Source organism: Carassius carassius, chromosome 47 (genome assembly GCF_963082965.1).
Source record: "Carassius carassius chromosome 47, fCarCar2.1, whole genome shotgun sequence".
In the NCBI taxonomy this organism is placed as follows: Eukaryota; Metazoa; Chordata; class Actinopteri; order Cypriniformes; family Cyprinidae; genus Carassius; species Carassius carassius.
In genome coordinates, this window is record NC_081801.1 from 17,349,141 (window position 1) to 17,372,592 (window position 23,452).

At 42.2% G+C, this 23,452-nt stretch overlaps 3 long non-coding RNA genes across 7 annotated transcripts; 2 read left to right on the forward strand and 1 right to left on the reverse strand.

Annotated features, from left to right (window-relative positions):
* The first annotated feature begins 274 nt into the window (after positions 1 to 274).
* On the forward strand, positions 275 to 998 carry LOC132130720 (uncharacterized). 2 transcript variants are annotated; one of them, XR_009428761.1, is made up of 4 exons: positions 275 to 366; positions 499 to 563; positions 666 to 878; positions 967 to 998. It is a non-coding gene; the product is annotated as an uncharacterized LOC132130720 (long non-coding RNA). The 2 variants fall into 2 exon arrangements; XR_009428760.1 differs by having other exon boundaries at positions 666 to 992.
* A 6,220-nt stretch (positions 999 to 7,218) lies between these two features.
* Positions 7,219 to 7,614, forward strand: LOC132130566 (uncharacterized). Its single transcript, XR_009428738.1, has 2 exons — positions 7,219 to 7,349; positions 7,426 to 7,614. It is a non-coding gene; the product is annotated as an uncharacterized LOC132130566 (long non-coding RNA).
* LOC132130565 (uncharacterized) lies at positions 7,491 to 17,510 on the reverse strand. 4 transcript variants are annotated; one of them, XR_009428735.1, is made up of 4 exons: positions 17,365 to 17,510; positions 8,532 to 8,719; positions 8,311 to 8,394; positions 7,491 to 7,630 (listed from the first exon to the last, which is right to left on the reverse strand). It is a non-coding gene; the product is annotated as an uncharacterized LOC132130565 (long non-coding RNA). The 4 variants fall into 4 exon arrangements; XR_009428737.1 differs by having other exon boundaries at positions 17,355 to 17,499; XR_009428734.1 differs by having other exon boundaries at positions 8,532 to 8,628; positions 17,365 to 17,495.
* Between the last annotated feature and the right edge of the window lie 5,942 nt (positions 17,511 to 23,452).

The following is a 23,452-nucleotide window of genomic DNA, read 5'->3' on the forward strand; positions in this document are numbered from 1 at the left end:
ATCCTTCCCTTAGGCACTGGTTCACCCAGAAGCAGATCGATGGCACAATCCCATGGCCGGTGTGGAGGGAGCTTGGAGGCCCGTTTGGGGCAGAATACGTCACTGAACGGGGCATAACAGGTCGGAATGGATATGGATTGCTTTTCTACCGGGCTCTCGATGGATGTGGTACAGACAGGTAGAGGTTCTGAGGAGAGTTTGGCTGGAACAGGGAATCCAGAGAGCACCGGAGATGAAGTTGCCGGCTGACCCAGAATTGAGGAGGGCGGAAACTGACCAGAAACGCAAAGAAAATCAGTCAAACCTGTCCTAAAGAAATGAGGAATGAACATGGACTTCTTGTGCCCAAAAAGAAAAGACAGAAAGGTGAAAAGTTTCACATTTCCATTTGTATGTCTGGATTCAATGCAGTTATGTGTGGTACAACATTGATGTTGATCTCTCAAAAGACTTTTCAAGACAGCAGTTATAGTTTTTCACATATACATCTTTTTATAGCTCCTAGAATGAGCAAATCAGCTGTGCATTATCTCTGTCGTTTGGGAAGGAAATGACTGAATATGGTGAGTACTGACACCTGCACCTGTATTCACCAACACTATTTCTCTAGAATAGTTATTGCTGTTATTGCTGACTTATTGTTTTGTCTGTTAGTTTGAATTAAGATGAAGCCAGTTGATGAAGATATCAATTCAATGGCCACCGAGTGCAGCACTGCTACCTGAACCCATCAGTTATCTGCTGTGAAGACTGCATTCACAAACCGCTCTACTGCGACAGCTCAGATGTTACGGCCCGTAAAAGTAAACGTCACAGCTAAACAATGAGAGCTAGTTGTGGGGGGATTCTTTTGGCCCATATCCCCAACAAGAATCAATGTTAAGTCCAGTGCAACAATTCTAAATAAAAATACTATATATTGTATATTGATTTACCATACCCTAAATACATGTTTTGTCCCTCCAGGACATCTACACCAGGTGGAGTGTGTGGAAGACTCCAGCGACCCGAGCCATGGATTGCTCTCACCAGGGACGTGCACAGACATTTTGAGGGGCAGGGGCTCAAGTGAAATAAAGGGCACTTCTCATAATTACGTATTTTTTTTCTTTTTTAAAACAAAAAAGTATATATGTCAACGCAACTCTGACTTCCTTTAAATAAAAATCATTTAAAAAGTTAATTAATTTTATCTTCCTCAAACTTCTTATTTTCAAAAGATGTCTACAAAATAATCAGTTCACACAGAAACCATTTTTTGTATTCACTAGGTTTATAGAGCAGCAAAGGAAACCATTCCACAATGTGCATGTTTTGAAAACATTTTCTATGCTACTAGTTTCAAGTATATATGAAGAGTTCAGATGCAAAAGCCTCTAAGTGCCATTTGAAATTTTCTTCTAAAATTAGCATTTTTTTTTCAAGCTCGTATATTTAAGTTCAGTAATTTAACTTTAATGACAAATAGGTCATTTTCATTGCCAGTAATGTGAAATAAGTGAACATAAACATACAAGCTTGATAAAAATGATCATTACTGAAGGAAATTTCAGATGGCACTTAGGCTTTTTCATCTGAACTCTTCATATTTAGAATAACCTAAATAACTGCATCAAGCAGAGGGGCGTGTTTTACTAATAATTTATTTATTTTTGCACAAGGCACTACATCATTTTAACTATTTTGGTGTTATCAGAACACATAACACTTTAAAATTAAACTTACCAAAATAATTGAGTAAAAATTCAATAAAAGCCAATGTCATGTATGTATTTGTGGTTGTATGGAATACTATTTTAAAAAGGTTTAGAGGAAATAAAAAAAGTTAAATTACTCATCAATAAAAAGTTAATTTATAGGCTAAATATTGTTATTTTTAATATTTAATGTTAACTTATTTCTACTCAGTTTTATTTATTAATGTACCAGATGCAGTTACTCAGATTTACTATATTTTTTAGAGTGTATCCTCCATCTGTTTGCATCTGTAGATTTCTTCTAAATTCACCAATTTAGATTTCTAAATTTCAGGGGGAAAGACTCTTGATGTAAGTCAATAACTAGGGACGTTCTGTATGCAAATTATGCGTCAACTAGTTAAAATGCGCACATTTGCATCTAATTGACAGGGAAATGCAGGTAAATAGGATAAACAAAATAACTAAAGCATATCACCTGGTGGTGATATATGCTTATTTTATTAACTTATTTTATTACATGGCTTGGTTGAATTCCAATGTAGAATGCGGTCTGTTATAACCAACAGACCGCTGTGCGGAGTATAACAGACCATTGCCATGAAAAACAGAGCGTTGCTATGGACTCACAGGATTCTAACCGTAGAGACGGAGCGGACTATTTTCTTTAGCGGAAGCAATACAATCGGGTTTAACAATCGGGGGAGAGGGAGAGGGAGCGCTTCAGAACTCCTGAACTGATATTTAGATATACTATTCTTCAATTAATATATTTGTTTGACAGGGATGCTGTGCGCAAACAAAAATATATATCATTTTTCAAAAAAAAAAAAAAAAAAAAAAAAAAAGCACCCCAGAAAAAAGGGCACTTTCTCTCCAGGAATAAAAAGGGCAGGTGCTCAAGCCCCCTTTTATGTCTATGTGTGCACGTGCCTGGCTCTCACCCTTACCATCAGGCAGACGTTATCACAGAACCTACACCAGAAGACAGTGAGACAAGTTCCTTTCACAGGCAATCAGACTGAACTGAACTCATACCAGTAAAACCATACACACCCCACCAACCTCATATGCCCTGCACTCTTATCAGTTACACTGACTGGACTCAATTTTATTATGCACCCTGACATTCTGTTTGCACTTCATACCGTGCTGCTCTGCAGAGATGTATGTGTACTGTGATTATGTATAGCATAATTTTTTACATATATTGTTCTCTACCTGTATTGAGTCCCTTATATATGTGTGTTGCATATATATTCAGAATTTGTATTTCATATATATTCATTAATTCATTCATTTTTCATCCATACTGTCATGCTGCAGTCTGCACCCAAGACTTTCACCACCTATATACTTGTGTTCATTGTATTGTGACAATAAAGAAATTTGATTAAAATTAGTTACATGTCTTTTGTTCATCAGTTGTGCTGTAGGGTGCTGCATAACAACTGCAAAAAATGTATGACATGGAAGATTATGATATGTCCAGGACATGGACAAGCAAGAAGAGGAAGAAAACCAGGAGAGCTCTGGAAACTTGATGTGATTCTTTGGTGCTCAAGACATTTCACCATGCATGCATTTGGATGGCTTCATCTGATTAAAAAAAAACATGGTTTTAACATAACCCATTTTTAATATTATTTGTCTTAATTCACTACTTTAGTTGTCTTTATGTTGTATCCTCCAGTAAAGTACTGTACATGGCGTTGGATAATAAAGTAGGGTGAATATTCTATATTAAGAATGGTGTTTGGTAAATACACCATTTAATTTTGTAAACAATAGACATAATGTGTTTTTATTAAGAAATGAACATTTGGTTACATTAATGACATTCAGTTAGATGAAGGGCAGGCTGAAAGCTGCATTAGAAGATACTGCATGGACTATAATGCTGCAGGAATTTCATGTACAACTGAAGGTGATGTACAAGGGAAAGATCAACATGAATCCAGTACTGTATAACAAGTAAGATGAGCATGCACATTACTGATGTTTAGTACTCGAGGAGGACAAATATGAGGAGTATTTTACACAGAGACACAAATTAGCTCTTAATATTATGATTCTTTGCATTGCATGAATTGTATGGCTTTTGCACCATAAATTACACACTCTCTGTACCTTGTCTTACTGAATGACACATTGACATTGTGTGAAAGTATGATGAAGAGTCACAGTATGTATTGGTTGTTTAAATTGGTGTCTTTGTTACTGTCAACATTGTATTATTGCACCTGATGTAATTAAATATTTGGAGCCCATTCCAAATAGGCACTGATGTATATTTTTGCGGTTCTATTCTTATTCTAAGATAAACATGACTTACAACTAACATACTGGCAAGTGGTTGAAAAGACAATCTTAAAAATATGACTCAGCACAGTCTGTTGTCCATGATGAGAAAAGGTATGTGTATGTTTTACTGCCCTTCTATCCCCAGGGGCCCAGTAGAGTCCCCTAGAAGAGCAAAAAAAAAAAAAAAAAAACATTTACATTTCAAATGGCTGTAAATCAAAGTCTGATTATAGTGTCAAAGAAAAAATTGGCAGGACAACTACTTATGCTATGCTAATTAAATAATGTTGGACAGAGTTTTCAAACATATATGGAAAGGTGGTATAAAGGTATTTAAAAAAAGTGCACTTAGTAAAATATCGAATTTCAGCCTGCCTCTTACAACCCGAATTCCGGAAAAGTTGGGATGTTTTTTAAATTTTAATAAAATGAAAACTAAAAGACTTTCAAATCACATGAGCCAATATTTTATTCACAATAGAACATAGATAACATAGCAAATGTTTAAACTGAGAAAGTTTACAATTTTATGCACAAAATGAGCTCATTTCAATTTTGATTTCTGCTACAGGTCTCAAAATAGTTGGGACGGGGCATGTTTACCATGGTGTAGCATCTCCTTTTCTTTTCAAAACAGTTTGAAGACGTCTGGGCATTGAGGCTATGAGTTGCTGGAGTTTTGCTGTTGGAATTTGGTCCCATTCTTGCCTTATATAGATTTCCAGCTGCTGAAGAGTTCGTGGTCGTCTTTGACGTATTTTTCGTTTAATGATGCGCCAAATGTTCTCTATAGGAGAAAGATCTGGACTGCAGGCAGGCCAGGTTAGCACCCGGACTATTCTACGACGAAGCCATGCTGTTGTTATAGCTGCAGTATGTGGTTTTGCATTGTCCTGCTGAAATAAACAAGGCCTTCCCTGAAATAGACGTTGTTTGGAGGGAAGCATATGTTGCTCTAAAACCTTTATATACCTTTCAGCATTCACAGAGCCTTCCAAAGCATGCAAGCTGCCCATACCGTATGCACTTATGCACCCCCATACCATCAGAGATGCTGGCTTTTGAACTGAACGCTGATAACATGCTGGAAGGTCTCCCTCCTCTTTAGCCCGGAGGACACGGCGTCCGTGATTTCCAACAAGAATGTCAAATTTGGACTCGTCTGACCATAAAACACTATTCCACTTTGAAATAGTCCATTTTAAATGAGCCTTGGCCCACAGGACATGACGGCGCTTCTGGACCATGTTCACATATAGCTTCCTTTTTGCATGATAGAGCTTTAGTTGGCATCTGCTGATGGCACGGCGGATTGTGTTTACCGACAGTGGTTTCTGAAAGTACTCCTGGGCCCATTTAGTAATGTCATTGACACAATCATGCCGATGAGTGATGCAGTGTCGTCTGAGAGCCCGAAGACCACGGGCATCCAATAAAGGTCTCCGGGCTTGTCCCATACGCACAGAGATTTCTCCAGTTTCTCTGAATCTTTTGATGATGTTATGCACTGTAGATGATGAGATTGGCAAAGCCTTTGCAATTTGACGTTGAGGAACATTGTTTTTAAAGTTTTCCACAATTTTTTTACGCAGTCTTTCACAGATTGGAGAGCCTCTGCCCATCTTTACTTCTGAGAGACTTTGCTTCTCTAAGACAAAGCTTTTATAGCTAATCATGTTACAGACCTGATATCAATTAACTTAATTAATCACTAGATGTTCTCCCAGCTGAATCTTTTCAAAACTGCTTGCTTTTTTAGTCATTTGTTGCCCCCGTGCCAACTTTTTTGAGACCTGTAGCAGGCATTAAATTTTAAATGAGCTAATTAAGTGGATAAAAGTGTAAAATTTCTCAGTTTAAACATTTGCTACGTTATCTATGTTCTATTGTGAATAAAATATTGGCTCATGTGATTTGAAATTCCTTTAGTTTTCATTTTATTAAAATTTAAAAAACCGTCCCAACTTTTCCGGAATTCGGGTTGTAAATATGTCATTAATGTTTACACAATGAACATGTTTAGATGCCCCTTTGTTAAAAAAAGATTGCATTTTCCCTTATTTTATTATTAAACCTTTTAAACTACATTACCCATAAGCCTCTGCCATTCTATTGATTGAACGCAAAAAAAATTGGCGCTGGTATTTGTAGTTTATTGCAGCTGTGCTTAGGGTTAGGGTTACGATCTCGGTAAAGAGGTAATTTCTCACGACATAGCAACACTACATTGTTAACTGAAGGTGTTACTGACGTAATAGTTACAGCCAAACGGACTTTGCAACATTAAGGGGTTTTTAATTTGGGTTAAAAGATAGTCCAATCACAGCGAGTTCTGCGAGAGCCAAGGGAACTTCAAAGCCAATGGCAACCCAGTTGAGCAGTTGTCACACTTACTTGTACATATATGGTCATATATGCCAGGAGCTTCCGGGTTCCTTTGGTGAATGGACAGAAGCTGTAGTTAACTTGATGCAGCAAGAAATTTGTTGATTAAAGGTGTTTTTTTGTTTTGTTTTTCAAAGAAGGCATAATGATTCCCATTGTATTGAATAGGCTACATTGTTTACACTAATATTAATGTACAATACTTAAACTCAAAAGTTTGCATATACTGTGTGAAAAATAAATGTCAAAATGTTTCATTTGCTTAAAAAAAACATCTCTGAAGATTATTTAAACACAGTATTTTTCTACTATTCAATTTTCCTTCTGTAATATTTACAATGTATTTATAGTGTATTAAAGGTAAACAATTAATCTCTTCTACGTTTCCTGGAAATGGACCCTAAAAACTTGCCATTCTTAGATCTACCAGTTGAACTATAGGAATAGAAAACAAACAAACAAAAAACATCATGAATCACTCATTGTCTAGTCATTTTACAGTGTTTATTGATATGTCAAACTTTTCCCAGATAAACATAGCACCCAGAACAGTCTCTCTCCAGTTTATTCAACTATGAAAACAATGAAAACAACAAAAAAAACAGTTGATTATAAAAAAAAAAATTGCATAGAGGTAACTAAGCGAAAACAAACAAACAAACAAAATTGCAACAGAAAACCCCTTCAAAAAACATAAGTTTAATATTCAAAAATAAAAAGAGAATTTGTTTACAGAAATCCTGACAAAAGATGCCAAAGAATAATCAAGGCTACACCTGAAAATATATTATTTTCTTCCCTTTATCAAACAAATAGGCAAAAATGATTAAGAACAATGCTTCAATATTTTACAATTATCACCTTTAAAAATATATATCCTGTAATCATTGTTTGCTTCTATTGTGAATAAATGCAAAACAAATAAATGGATAATAACAATAATTATTATGTATATATACTAATGTATATATATATATATATATATATATATATATATATATATATATATATATATATATATATATATATATATATATAGTGAGAGTGAAAGGAGTGCTTATAGTAGAGATGGGAGTGATGACTGTAGAGGAGAAATTAATACAAGCAGAAATGCTAAGAATGGAGGTTGGCAGTAAAGGACTGAGAGCAGATATGTCACACAAGAGAGGGAGATCTGGAAGCTTTTGAATGGGCTGATATTGTGAAGAGCTGATGAAGAATGATTAAGTAATCTGTGAGAAATTCTGCAAGAAGAAACAAAGATAATGTATCACATGGTGAACAAAAACACTGACAACAACAAATGGCAGAATACAACATACTGTAACTGCAGTGTGCATAACAGTAAAAAGAACAGTATCGTCTGTTGGTGTGGATGCTAAAATACTTCTCATTATAGTTATTGGTCTTTGTGTGAAGAGCTTTAAGTGATCTGATTTGCCCAAATTCATTGAAGATCTGATTTGTAGCACTTGAAAAGTTAAACTAGCATTTCCATTCTCTTGCTTCTAAGACAGATGTGTTCAGTAAAATCACCATAGAAAGAAAGGCAGACTATGAGGTGTGGACAGATATCATGTACTGTGGAAACAGGAAAACACGGCACCATATTGTAAAGATTATTAAAGAATACAATGGACTTAATGTAAACTTCATGATATAAACACTCTTACAATGGGCACAATCTGATGGGAGTTGTGGTAATGGCCAATAACAGCAGTAGGAGTAAAAGTTGTAGAATTTTGTACAAGTACGCTTGTACAATATAATATGATTATTGTATGAATTATTACTACTACTACATGCTCTTTGTTGACTGTTCTTCCTGATGGGCTATGTGAACCAAAATTTATGAAACATCAAATGCTGAGAAAAATGTATCTACAGTAAGGTTCAGTCAAGGTGCTCAGACGCACAGACGTACCATTGGAAGTGTTTGCCTTTGCAGCTTTTGGTCTTCTTCATAAATGCACAAGATGGTCAAATTCAAATCTCATGACAGGCCTTCCTGAAATATAAACATGTTGAGACAGTGTGTTAAAATGATCTGATCTGTGATTATGTGTTAATCTGTTGATTAACACATAATATAAGTGATGTGTTCATTAAACCAAATCAGTTATAACTAAAAGTCTTTGACATTACCTGTGAAGGGTGGAACCTTTGAAGGACTTGTTCAGCCCCCTTGACAGCTTCTTCAAAATCAGCATTGGGAGCGTGGAGTTGAAGTTCCCTGTTAATTCTAAACGAGAGAAAGAGAGATTTTACAAGAGATGGCTTCTTTAAAGAGCTGCTGGATTACAGGTTGTTGTGGAGTATGTAATCCGACGTAACTGCAAGACAGAAAAAACACTGAATTACAATCACTTCACAAAAAGGTATTAAAGGCGTAGCAAACTTAGTGGTTACTGTGTTTTACAAATAGTGTAGAGTAAAAACACAGTTACTGTGGTAAAATCCTGGTAAGTGTTGTGGTTATTGTGTGTTAGTAACTACAAATACCAGAGTAAAACTACGGTTAACGTGGTAAACCCATAGTAAATGTTGTGGTTATTGTGCGTTAGTTACTAAAAATACGAGAGTAAAACTACGGTTAACGTGGTAAACCCATAGTAAATGTTGTGGTTATTGTGTGTTAGTTACTACAAATACCAGAGTAAAACTATGGTTACTATGGTAAACCCATAGTAAATGTCGTGGTTATTGTGTGTTAGTTACTACAAATACCAGAGTAAAACTATGGTTACTATGGTAAAACCATAGTAAATGTTGTGGTTATTGTGCGTTAGTAACTACAAATACCAGAGTAAAACTATGGTTACTATGGTAAACCCATAGTAAATGTTGTGGTTATTGTGTGTTAGTAACTACAAATACCAGAGTAAAACTACGGTTAACGTGGTAAACCCATAGTAAATGTTGTGATTATTGTGCGTTAGTAACTACAAATACCAGAGTAAAACTATGGTTACTATGGTAAACCCATAGTAAATGTTGTGGTTATTGGGCGTTAGTAACTACAAATACCAGAGTAAAACTACGGTTAACGTGGTAAACCCATAGTAAATGTTGTGATTATTGTGCGTTAGTAACTACAAATACCAGAGTAAAACTATGGTTACTATGGTAAACCCATAGTAAATGTTGTGGTTATTGTGCGTTAGTAACTACAAATACCAGAGTAAAACTACGGTTACAGTAGGAGAAGCATGGTAAATATGTTGTAGTTACTGTGTATTGACTACACATGACGTGGTCGAGCAACAGTTAGGCTACTATTGTAAAAATATGGTAAATGTGTGGACTTTTTACATGATCACGATTATCACGCGATATTGGGTTGGTTGATTTGCTGTGCTTGCATCAGTCATGTCTAAAAGCTGAAGACCCATGTCACATCATTATTTATTTAAAACTGCAACAGGTCTATATACAGTAGAGGTTAGCTTAGGCTAATGACAATGGTAGGCTAGCTTAGCAACCCACTGTCCCATAATTTGAGCATACGCTGCCCTTTAAACACACGACCCCATCTAACGTGATGCAGAAATACTGAAATAATTAAAACAATACAGTTAACCACGTGATATCATTACAAAAAGAAGAAGAAAAAAAGATTGTTCTCTTACGAGAGTTCTCTCGTACTGCGTCTTAGCTAAGACGCTACGGGAAAAGTCTCTTTTCACGAAATACTGTAGCAAAAAATTATCCTTAATTTTGAATTTTTGTAAAGCGCATTTGCAGCAGTACACAGCCATAGGCGAGACGGCTCGCTCGCTCATTGGCTGCTCTGCAGCAAGTGCACAGCCTATCGAGCGCAGGCTGATGCAATATCAGACCAATTAGGACGCTTTGTGCCCATAACGCCACTTCCTGCCGAAACGGGTGTGGCCCAACCCTATAAAAGGAGCTTGAAAAGGCTGACTCACCTGATTTTTTATCTCTTCAGCGAAGCTCACGCATTGCTGGATCATGGAGGAAGCAAGCGCCGTCTGAGAAGCATCTCAGCGGGATGAGCCATTCTGAAGCTTCTGGCCTTCGCCGCCTTCTACTGCCGTTCCTGCTGCGCGGTCCGGCGCACATATCCTTTCAATTCTGTTATATCCAGCTGTTCTTTATGCGTGTGTGTGTGTTCGCCCTACGACACACACTCGTAAAAGAGCTTGCGTCTTTTTTAAGATGCCTTCCTGTGGCTCATCAGAGCCCCACTCAGCGAGGGAGACCGGTACGTCATCTGTGCCTCCTGCCTGGGTGAAGATCATGCAGCGCTCGCGCTCGCTGACGGCGGATGCCCTCACTGCGAGCTGTTGCCATGGTGACTCTGAAGACTCGCTTGGCCTTTTCTCTGAGCCTGCATTCTCCGCTGCGCTGAGGCGCCGCACTCTGCTAGCTTCGGGCAGTGAGGGCTGGGCGAGCTCCGAGGATCTCGCACCTTCTGCTCAGAAGCCCAGCAAACGAGCTGACATCGAGAAGGAGCCGAGGCGAGTGCTCACGTGGTCTGCACCAGCGCCCCCCCTCCCGTTCCCGGCTGGATGGTAGTTTCCTCTTGGATGAGCGTACTTCTCAAAGCCCGCCTCATTTCTTCCTGAGCTTCACGAAGAGGTGGCAAAGGCTTGGAACGCTCCATATTCAGCGCGAACTCGTTCGTCTGTCTCACTAGCATTCTCCACACTGGATGATGCTAAAAACAGGAACTACCAGTCACTTCCGCCGGTGGAACAGGCGATAGCGACGCACCTTTGTCCACCCTCTGCTGGACGGCGGACGAAAGCGGTGTTGCCATCTAAAGCCTGCTGCATGACGTCACCTCTGCTCGCGCGAATCTTCTGCTGCTGAGCAGGCTGCGTCTGCACTGCACACGGTGGCTGCTTCATCGAAGCGCCGGTGTACGAGTTCCGCTGTGGCCGAGCTCTCACCCAAGCGCGCCGCTGTTTCAGTTCCAGGAATTGTGACTGTCTCAGCGTTTTCTGCAACGCGCAAGTCTGCACAGTTGCCCGCTTGCCTGCACACAAAAGCCGTTATCACTACAGCTTCAGCAACGCAGCTCGAGACCCCGTTCTCGCTCTACCGGCCGTCGCTCCGCGCCGCGGAGACCGCGGCAGAGGATTACGGTGAGGCCGGGAGCCCCGAAGCCATCCTAGGAAAGCGCCGGTGTACGAGTCGCCGCGGCCGAACTCTCACCTAAGCGTGCCGCTGTTTCAGTTCCAGGGATTGTGACTGTTTCAGCATCTTTTGCAATGCGCAAGCCTGTATGGTGGCCCGCTTGTGCCAAAAAAAAACAGATATTTCCCGAAAAAGGTGTAATTTCTGGTGTCCCGGCCACGGCCGATGGTGCTATAAATGTAGTGATGATGCCCACTGCTCAGTGCCCATCTCCACATATAAGCACAGCCCTTCACACAGGGCTCGCGCCCATGAAAGCGACTCAAGTCGATCGCGCGCACTGCATAGTAAACGTGCCCACTCCTCAGTGCCCACAATTACTATGTCACACACGTCATGTGGTTTCTGTAAAAACGAAACCCGTGCACGTTCGTCCGGCCACGGCCGATGGTGCTATAAATGTAGTGACGATGCCCACTGCTCAGTGCCCATCTCCACATATAAGCACAGCCCTGCACACAGGGCTCGCGCCTATAAGATCGACTCAGATCGGTCACGCGCTCCACATAGTAAACGTGCCCACTCCTCAGTGCCCACAAACACTATGTCACACACGGCGCGTGGTTTCTGTAAAAACGAAACCCGTGCACGTACGCTCTGCCCAGGCAGACAGCGAGTCGAAAGCAGTAAATGTGCACACTTGCAGCCCACAGTTACTCGCAGACATCACGAGTCCCACGGGACCCGCTCAGCCCTCCCTCAATCGGTTAAAGCGCCGGGACGGGGTCGAGGAGGAGCGATCTGCCCGCTGTGATCAGCGCGCTCCCCGCCTCAAATGCCACAGGTGTAACGCCCATGTTACAGCACACTGAAGTGCCGCCGTTGCTCAGTCAACAGAGCGCGCTTCGCATACAGCCCTTAGCCATTCATGCAGATGCATGTTCAGCGCTTCCAGGGGTTTCGGATTGGGTGCTAGGCATTATAAGGAGAGGCTACTCGCTACAGTTTTTTTTTTTTTCGACGCCCTCCGCGCTTTTTAGCGCGCGTTGAAACCACGGTCAAAACAGAAGTAGCACGCATACTTCGGGCCGAAATATCAAAACTGTTGAGCAGAGGGGCTGTAGAGCCTGTGTCTCAAGCTCAAAGCGAGGGGGGGCTGTACAGCAGATACTTTCTAGTACCCAAGAGAGACGGGGGTCTCAGGCCCATACTGGATCTAAGACAGCTGAACAAGGCATTGGTGAAACACAGTTTCAGAATGCTAACGACCAGGAAGCTCCTCGCGCATATTCGCAGAGGAGACTGGTTCATGTCAATAGATCTGAAGGACGCGTATTTTCAAATACAGATGGCGTCAAGTCACAGGCGATATTTGAGATTCGCCTTCGAGGGCCAGGCATACCAGTTTGCAGTCCTGCCGTTCGGCTTGTCCGTAGCTCCTCGTACGTTTACGAGGTGCATGGACGCATCGCTCACTCCTCTCAGACTCAGAGGCATGCGAGTGCTGAACTATTTGGATGACTGGCTGATTCTGGCTCAATCACGAGCGGAGCTCGTGGAGCACAGGGCCGTTTTACTCGATCACCTCGAGAAACTCGGTCTCAGTGTCAACTGGACGAAGAGTCGCTGAACCCCAGTCAGATGATACTGTTTTGGGTTTAGTTCTGGAATCACGTTCCATGACGGCGCGGCTGTCACCACAGCGCACGTTGGGCATTCAGCGCGCGGCGAGTTCTCTCCGCTGCGGCGCGACCGTTTCGCTCAGAGAATGTCAGAGGATGCTGGGTCTCATGGCCTCAGCATCTCCGGTACTGCAGTTGGGCCTGCTCCGCATGCGCCCCCTGCCGTTCTGGCTGAAAGCGCGGGAACCGAGCGAAGCGTGGGTATCTGGTCGACTGCGTCTCAAGGTCAATCAGGGCTGTGTTACAGCCCTGAAACCCTGGACAGCAAACGACTGGTACCAATCAGGTGTAAGCCAGGGGACTTCCTCGAAAGTGAAGATGGTGTCGACGGACGCCTCCACTTCGGGATGGGGAGCGCTGCTCGAGGGCAGACCGTTCTTTGGCCTGTGGTCAGAACGGGAAAGGCTCCAACATATCAACTGTCTGGAAATGCTGGCAGTGGAGAACGCGCTGACGTGCTTTTGTCCCCGAATCAAGGGACAACACGTATTAGTCCGTTCGGATGACATGTCTGTGGTGTCCTACAGAAATCGCCAGGGCGGTCTCGGGTCCCGAAACCTGTACAGGTTGGCAGAACGCCTCCTGGTTCGGGCTCAGCGCAACTTGCGCTCGCTGAGGGCAGTTCATGTACCTGGGCTACAGAATCTGGGTCCAGACAGGCTGTCCAGAGGCAACATTCCCACAGGCAAATGGTCTCTACACCCGCAAACAGTCCGGCTGTTGTGGGAGCGATTTGGCAGGGCGGAGGTGGACCTCTTCGCGTCCCACGAAAACGCTCACTGCCCCGCGTTCTTTTCCAAGGACTAAAGCGCGCTGTCACGGAGATGGCCGTGCTGCCCGCTTTATGCTTTCCCTCCCGTCTCCCTCCTTCCGCAGGTGATAGAATGGGTGAGAGAAACGAGATGTTCAATACTGCTTGTAGCACCTTTTTGGAAGAACCAACCATGGTTCCCAGATTTGATGAAGTTAGCAGACATCGCCCCGTGGCCAGTGCCGTTGAGGAGGGACCTCCTCTCGCAGGCCAGGGGCTTGATTTGGCACCCTCAACCGGAGTTGTGGTCCCTCCATGTGTGGGCGCTCAACGGTTACCCGCTGATCTCTCAGTGGGAGTGCTAAATACCATCACTCAGGCTAGAGCTCCGTCGACACGACGGCTGTATGCCTCGAAGTGGTCGGTTTTCTCCAGCTGGTGCACGCCTCGGGGATGTTCACCCCTTAGTTGTGAGGTGACGGAGGTTCTCTCCTTCCTACAGGAGCTGTTGGATAAGGGCAGAGCCCCATCCACGCTCGAAGTTTATGTGGCGGCCATCGCAGCGTTTTCTGAACAGCGCTCGGTCAGTCAATAGGAAGGAACGATTTGGTCATCCGCTTCCTTAGAGGAGCTAGGAGGCTGAGTCCTCCCAGACCTCCGTCAGTCCCTATATGGGACCTCGCGGCGGTTTTGGAGGCCATGAAGGGTCCCCCTTCTGAGCCTATCCAATCGATTAGCCTCCAGCATCTGTCGTTCAAGACAGTATTCTTGTTGGCTCTTGCTTCAGTGAAGCGTGTGGGTGACCTGCACGCGCTCTCGGTGAGCCTGTCGTGCTTGGAGTTTGGGCCTAATGACTCAGGGGTCATACTCAAACCTAGGCACGGTTATGTGCCGAAGTCCCTCAACACGCTGTTTCGGGCTCAGGTTATTGACCTGTCTGCCCTGTCGGTGTCAGGAAAGGATGGAGACTCGAGTCTTCTTTGCCCTGTTAGGGGTTTAAGAGCTTATGTGTCTCGCTCCGCTTTCTTTCGACAGACTGAGCAGCTGTTTGTCTTGTTCAGTGGACGTTCCAAGGGAATGGCTGTTTCGAGACAGACTCTATCCAGATGGATAGTTGACGCCATAGCGTTAGCTTACGCTTCCAGGGGCCTTCAGTGCCCACTGGGCGTCAGAGCACACTCCACAAGGGGCGTCGCCTCGTCGTGGGCGTGGTCTACTGGGATCTCCTTGCAGGATATATGTATGGCGGCAGGTTGGGCCTCGCCATCTGCATTTATCAGGTTCTATAACCTGGAGGTTAGGGTGACCACCCGTCCCGCGTAGCGCGTGCACGTACAGCGTTTGAAGCCCAATTCATGCATCCCGCAAATTGAGACTGTGTCACGCAAAATCAATGCTTGCTCAAAAAAAGTTGATGGCTCTATATCCTCGAGCCCCAGGCAGCCAAACGAACATTACTTGACAGTTCAGCACGCTACTGCGAGAGCGGGAGCGAGCGAGTTTGAATGAGAGATGAAGTTTATTTTCTTATTTCTTTATTATTTCTGTTTTAACGTTTTTCCTACATTATTTATATTAAAATATGTTATGTAGGCAATAACTCAGTTTACTATTTGACTAATTTACTGAGGTGGCATCGTTGTTAACTTACAAAAATCATAATTTGGTGGATAATTGACATTTTTCCGTTAATAACAGGTAGTGTATTCCAATGTAAAATTAACAGTCGCCTGTGGACGCTCAACAACCATCTTATCTGAGCTCAAAACGCTGCTTGAGCAAGTGTCAAGATACTAAAAGTAATAAATACATAATTATGAACGTTTATGTGTGTTTATTTTTGTTCTCAGTACATTATTTTAATAGCAATTAATGATTATGAACATAAAAGCATTACAAAATATATATATATATTATTATTATTAATATATAGGCTACTATCGATGAAACCACAAAGCTGACGCGGGAGGTATGTATAACTGCAATATAAAGTAATTTTGAGTATTATTGCTATTAGTATTATTTTCTAAAATTAGGCAGATGTAATATAAAAGTACACATGGCAATGTTTTTGCAACAGCTCCAAGTCTTACGCGCAGTGTAGGCTATACGTCACTGTCCGAATCCGTTCACTTATTTATTTATTCACTCCTTCCTGATATAGTAAACTCAACTGCCATACACTATATAGGGATTAGTGAATGAGTGAATTCCCTTCCCTTGAGTTGTGATGTCAGACTTTTTTTTTTTTACTTTTCCTGTGGTGTTGAGCAACTACAATTCATTTTAATCCTATAATTTAATAATTATCTAAATTATTATATTAAATATATAAATAAATTGTAATGAAAATTTTATAAAATAGCTAAAGTAAATCGTAAGTGGAAGTGCATCTGTCAATTATGTCATGAGCATACATCAGCAATTACACATGTTTAGGGGAATAGGGCATTATTAATATACCATGTAAGGTGGTATGTGCTAGAAATGGGTAAACCACTATCAGTGAGTCTGCCCATGGGGTGTCCCACATTGTCCCTCAGAAACGTACCCCTTGTCCCCCCTTGGGCTTATTAGCAGGTGGTCACCCTACTGGAGGTTCCCGCCTTGCAAGCAAGGCTGCTGTCGGTATAGCCGAATCAGGGCCCTGATGGGAATTCTGAGTTCGTGAGCATTATGCGCTGCCGACAGTTATATGGGCAGTATTGCGTAAGACCCGCCTTGCCACATTGGTCAGGCCTTGCCTCGACTGTTTGATGTTATATTGCCGCATCTACGGGTGCTGCTAGATATGGGACGGAGGGCTCCCCCCCTTTCCTGTCCTGAACTCTCTGTGAGACCCTCGGGTGACTGTGCACTGTATATCCTGGGCGTTGCTTCAGGTTTATTGGTGTGTGATCCCTGAGCGCACGGCGTTTTACATGGGGTTCACGTAGCGTCTTAGCTAAGACGCAGTACGAGAGAACTCTCGTAAGAGAACTTACTCGGTTACTAACGTAACCTCGGTTCTCTCTAGAAGAAGGAACGAGTACTGCGTTCTCTGCCCAGCGTACGATTCACTCTGGTTCGCTTCGGCGATGAAATAAATCAGGTGAGTCAGCCTTTTCGAGCTCCTTTTATAGGGTTGGGCCACACCCGTTTCGGCGGGAAGTGGCGTGATGGGCGCGAAGCGTCCTAATTGGTCTGATATTGCATCAGCCTGCACTCGATAGGCTGTGCACTTGCTGCAGAGCAGTCAATGAGCGAGCGAGCTGTCTCGCCTATGGCTGTGTACTGCTGCAAATGCGCTTTACAAAAATTCAAAATTAAGGATAATTTTTTGCTTCAGTATTTCGTGAAAAGAGACTTTTCCCGTAGCGTCTTAGCTAAGATGCAGTACTCGTTCCCTCTTCTAGAGAGAACCGAGGTTACGTTAGTAACCGAGTACGTTACCCTTGCTTACCTGTTTGAAGGTGTACGCGCATCAGGTGAACTGGACGAGCCTCGCTGGTGACGTCACTACCGCTGAAGATGATGCGTGCTATTTGGATGCATCTGTTCCCCACCGAAATTAATGTGAAGGATTGGCGTATCATATGCACGCAAAATTGGCATTTGACGTATGCATTACATGCAACTAGAAAGTGTATTAGTGTATAAGTCATGTTATTTATATGCAGATTGATGAGAACGGGTTGGAGTACAACATGACTAAAGCAACACTTGAGGTAAAAGGTATTCCTAATTTTCTTTTCTCCTAAAGCACCAAATATCACAGGACATCCCTAAACAACTGTTTGTCGATATATATAACTCAAAAGATTATCGATTTGTGTAGAATCCATGAAATTATCAGATGCATTTTGAGACAAAAAGACACATGATTGTTTGGTGAATAATTCAATCAGTATTTTGAATAAATAAAGGCTAAAGGCAGCAAAAAAATAAATAAATCCAAGCAATGTAATAAATCGTTCCCCAAATGGGGAAATGGATTAGGGTTGTGTGTGTGTGTGTGTGTGTGTGTTTTTTTAAGGAAATAGAAAGCAGTCTCACTTTGACTATTCTGTTGAAAATGGTAATTCATTTGTGAAATGTGCCTGTAGTAATATTTTAGTGCCAAGATACTTAGAACTTTAGAATAATGCTGGAGTTCACATAAAACTTGAGGACTCATGAAATGTGATTAATTAACAAAAATAAATGAATAAATAAATAAATAAATAAAATAACAAAAGTGTGTGTTTGAGAAATATGTATATATTTTATGGTATTTTTTAAGCTTCGTTAATTAAAACAAATTCAATATTGTACATTATTATTTTTATAATTATTTTACTTTATTGTTTGTTCATATTAGGCTACAGTGCATTAACTAATGTTAACAGATACCACTTTTCATTTTAAAAATATAGTAAATGTTAAAATCAACATGAAAAAAATGCTGTATAAGTATTGTTCATCATGTTCATGTTTACTAATGTAGATAACTAAACAAATTAAACCTTGTAAAATGTTACCGGGTATTTTTACTCTTCGGTCACTGTTAAATTAAGGATGCCAAGTACTAAAATCTCTGCCACTTAGCATTCAGAAAGAGTGTGCCTTAAATGTAATTTTTCTCTCATTCAGCATATAGTCCCAACACAAAAATAAAGTTCCTGTAGACATGTTTGAGTGAGCCGCTGACAGACACAGCATATGGTCTTACTCCAACACATGCAGCTGGATAGGGAAGACTACAGTACATGCAGAACTGCTAATCTTTCACCTTCTAATGCAATGCTTATCACGCTAATACTTATGCTAAGGATCTTCCCCTGCAGAGGTGCTAAAACAAGAGATCCAGAACCCAAAACTCATGTTTTCACCATTAGTAATCACTACTTAAAGGAACAGCTTAACCGACAATGAAAATTTAATGACAATTTACTCACTTTCAGGCTATCTGAATGTAGATGAGATTGTTTGGTCAGTGGAACAGATTATGAGAAATTTTGCATTACATCACTGGCTCACCAATGGAATGGGTGCTGTCAGAATGAGAGTCCAAACTATTTTAGCTTCACAAGATGTTAATTGATCAACTGGAGTAATGTGGAGTACTTCTGGATTATTGTGATATTTTTATCAGCTGTTTGGACTCTGATTCTGAGGGCACCCATTCTATGCAAAGGATCCATTAGTGAGCAAGTGATGTAATACTTAATTTCTCAAAATCTTTCGAGAAATGGCAAAAAAATTTAAAAAACAAAACAATTGCTAATAGTTTCAAAATACTCTCATAATTGCTCAAGTTAATTATGTCTAGCATTCATGTAACTACTACACACTCCTGTAAGATTTGAGACTCTATACAACATGTTTTGAGAGCAGCAACCTTAGCATTAAAAGTCTCTTTTCATGTTTTAAACATTTTAAAACACAAAAACGTAGTGGATCAACAAAATGGTCAAAGACATCCATCTAGCACATGTTAAGAAAACAATTGTAAAACAGCACAGGCAGACACAAAAACACTCAGGGCCCTATTTTAACGATCTGCACTCAGGGCATGTCCAAATCCACTTTTGCCATTTTAACGACGGAGAAATGGTCCGTGCGCCGGGGCGCATTTTTGGAATGGGTTGTCCCTATTCTCTTAATGAGGAATGGGCGTAAGGTTCAATAAACCAACCAGAGTGTCATCTCCCATTCCTTTTAACCCTCTGAGGTCTAAGGGTATTTTTGGGGCCTGGAGAAGTTTTGTCATGCCCTGACATTTGTGCTTTTTTCAGTTGCTTATAAACATCTAAATTACTAAAGTCTAATATCACTGTAATCAGCACAAACTGGGCTATAAAATGTGAGCAGCATGTATGTACATGACTGTGTTTTTGAGAAAAAAAAATGTTATGCGTGGTTAGTGAAAAACTAAAAATGTTAAATCACCTGAATAAGGCCAAAAAACACATACAGAACATTAGTTCCCGGGACTTTTGAGAACTGGAGCTTGTAGTATAGAATTTTTATTTCTAAATTATGTAAAAAATAATCTTGTTTACTCACTCACTCACAGAAAACAATATATTGATTTACATTTTCTAAGACACTTTTTTGTTTTGGGATTTACACCTGAGAAGACAAAGGCCCGCATAATGAGCTGCATAATGAGCCTTTCAGTCAGCTGTGTGACTGATAGGGGAGGACTTACAAGAAAGAATGTGAGGACAAAATAATTGTATATAATTTTATGTTTGTAGTTTATTTAGAATATATTTAATTATCCCACAACATAATTTAATATCCACTTGTGAGTGCAGTTAAACAGTTTATTAGGAACAATCAAATCTGTCTTTCAAAGCTGAATTTTTTGCATCATTACTCCAGTCACAATTCTTCAGAAATCTGTCAGGGACCAGGCAGACCCAGTCCCAGCCAATCCACACTCCGCGCGTAATTGTGAGTTCAGTTCTTCCGAAACCCTCTGTGTCAACACCATTAACTATCTGAGTGACTCTGAGATGTCGAGATCTCACCATTTCAGCCACGGCCATTGTTGACTCCGGATCGGCCGGCAACTTCATCTCAGGAAAACTCGCCAAGGCACACGACCTCCAAAGAACCAGAACCTCGAAACAGTATTCAATCTAATTAAACCATGTACATTCCCCTAGTGGCAAACCCGACTCCATGGTGATTAACTCCATGTCTATTGAGAGCCTAAAGGAAAATTTATCTACCAGTGTCCCTTCATGCTATGCCTCCTTTGCAGATGTCTTCAATCCAATTGCAGCATCCAAGCTACCCCCACACTGACCTTGGGATTGCGCAATAGACCTCATGCCTGGAGAACCCATTCCTAAGGGCAGAATTTACTCCTTGTCCATCCCTGAACAGGAAGCCATGCGTGAGTATGTCGAAGAGACCTTAAAACAAGGGTACATTAGACCTTCTACTTCACCACCTGCCGCCAGCTTCTTCTTTGTCCCTAAAAAAAGATGGTGGGTTACGACCTTGCATAGATTACAGAGCCCTAAACAAAATAACTGTGAAATTTAGTTATCCACTTCCTTTGATTCCATCCTCCCAAGAACAACTCCGTGATGACCATATCTTCACCAAGCTAGACATCAGGAGTGCTTACAACCTGATCAGAATCCGAGAGGGAAACGAATGGAAAACGGCTTTCATCACCCCAGCTGGGCACTACGAATACCTGGTAATGCCATACGGTCTAGTAAACGCCCCCTCAGTGTTTCAAAGTTTCATGGACGAGGTCCTCCGAGAGTTCCTGAACCGGTTTGCCCTTCTTTACATCAACGACATACTCATTTATTCTCGCAATGAAAGTGAACATGAGCATCACGTTACCTAAGTGCTCCATTGACTCCGAGAATTCTCCTTGTGTTTGTAAAAGCAGAGAAATGTGTCTTTCACCAGACCTCCATTGAATTCCTAGGCTACCATATCAGTGCAAGAGGGGTAAAGATGGATGACCGTAAGACAGAATCAATAACTTCCTGGCCTACTCCCAAGTCAGTAAAAGAACTCCAGAGGTTCCTGGGCTTCGCAGACTTTTATCGTTGGTTTATTGATCAGTACAGTATGATTACCACCCCATTGACATCTCTACTCAAAAGTAAACCGAAGGTACTCAAATGGACTCCAGAAGCCGAACAGTCCTTCCAGGCACTGAAGACCACCTTCACAATCCGCCAAACCACCATCCTATCCCAGTATTCAGAACAGGCTGCTAAACCCATGCCTTGTGCCTTATTTTCAAAGAAACTATCACCAGCCAAGAGAAACTATGACATTGGCAATCGAGAACTATCTCCGACGCTTATTCCTTATTCCAACCGGTCATCCAGGAATCAGTAAGACACTTTCCACTCTTCAAAAGAAGTACTGCTGGCCGAGAATGCTGGAGGATATCAAGGAATTCATCCAAGGATGTGCCCTCAGTGCCATAACCAAGGTACCTCGACAACTACCTACTGGAAAGCTTCTCCCCTTACCGATTCCTCATCGCCCTTGGTCCCACATTGGGTTTGACTTCGTCACCGACCTCTCAGCTTCGGAGGGTAATACCTGCATCCTTGTGGCCATAGATAGATTCTCCAAGGCATGTAGACTGATTCCCCTGAAAGCTCTGCCCACAGCCTTTGAAACTGCAGAACTTCTGTTTAATCATGTATTTCGTAATTTTGGCATTCCAGAAGACATTGTTTCCGACAGGGGGCCTCAGTTCATTTCGAGGGTTTGGAAGTTTTTCCTTGCTCTGCTCAACGTCACAGTTAGTCTTACTTCCGGCTACCACCCACAGGCAAACGGACAAATGGAACACAAGATCCAGGAGATCAGCCGCTTCCTCAGGACCTTTTGTCACCGTAACCAAAATCTCTGGAACAGGTACTTAGTCTGGGCCGAATATGCCCAAAATTCCCTCCGACAAACATCTACCAATTTAACTCCATTTCAATGCATTCTTGGTTATCAACCTCCCCTTTTTCCATGGTTTGGAGAGCAGTCTGATGTTCTCGCAGTGAACACCTGGTTCTGTAACAGTCAGCGAGTCTGCAACCAGGCACACCACCACCTTCAACAGGCTGTAAACCGCCATCAACGCTTCACAGATGCTCACCGTAAGCAAACCCTTACCTACCAGCCTGGTCAACTGGTGTGGCTATCCACACGGTACATCCGGTTACGGCAACCCTGCAGGAAGTTAAGCCCCAAGTACATAGGACCATTCCTGATTGAATGACAGATTAACCCCGTCACCTACTGACTCCAACTTCCCGCTCAGTACCGGATACACCCTACCTTTCACGTCTCCTTATTGAAACCCCATCACTTACCTGTTTCTGTTTCCTCTGCAGACTCGGTCCCTGACGATGACCCCCCATTGTAATTCCAGCTGCTACGTACACCTTGAGTGTGGAAGGGGTGAGATCCTTGTCTAGACACTCTTGGAGAAATGACAGTATCAGAGATACGTCAAACTCAACAGGGTCTTCATTTCGTGCTGAGCTGCAGTCAATGAAGACTGACCATTTCTGGGCATAGAGGCGTCTTGTAGACGGGGCTCTCGTCTGAGCAATGGTGTGTAGCACATCCCCGGGAAGGCTTGAAGGCTCCCATCGAGGGACCATAGGTGCAGAGCCCAGAGTTCTGGCCGTGGATGCCAGATTGTCCTGTTCGCCTGAGAGAGGAGGTCCCGCCTCAGGGGGATCGGCCATGGGGCTTTCGTTGGCCAGCGCATCTGTGTCCTTCGAAAAATAGGTTGGGCAATAAGAGTTGCTTTCTGAGGTGAAGAGGTGAATAGCATGTCTGCTCCCAGATTTGTCCTGCCAAGAATATGCATTGCCTTGAGTGATCACAGCCTGGGTAATGCCCATTCCAAGAGACGCTTTGCCAGTGCGCTGAGGCGGCTGGAAGAAAGGCCTCCTTGGTGATTTATGTAGGACACCACTATCATGCTGTCCGACTGGACTAGGACGTGGCGCCCCTTCAGGATTGCCTGAAAGGATTGAAGGGCTTGTTCCACTGCCAGCATCTCGAGGCAG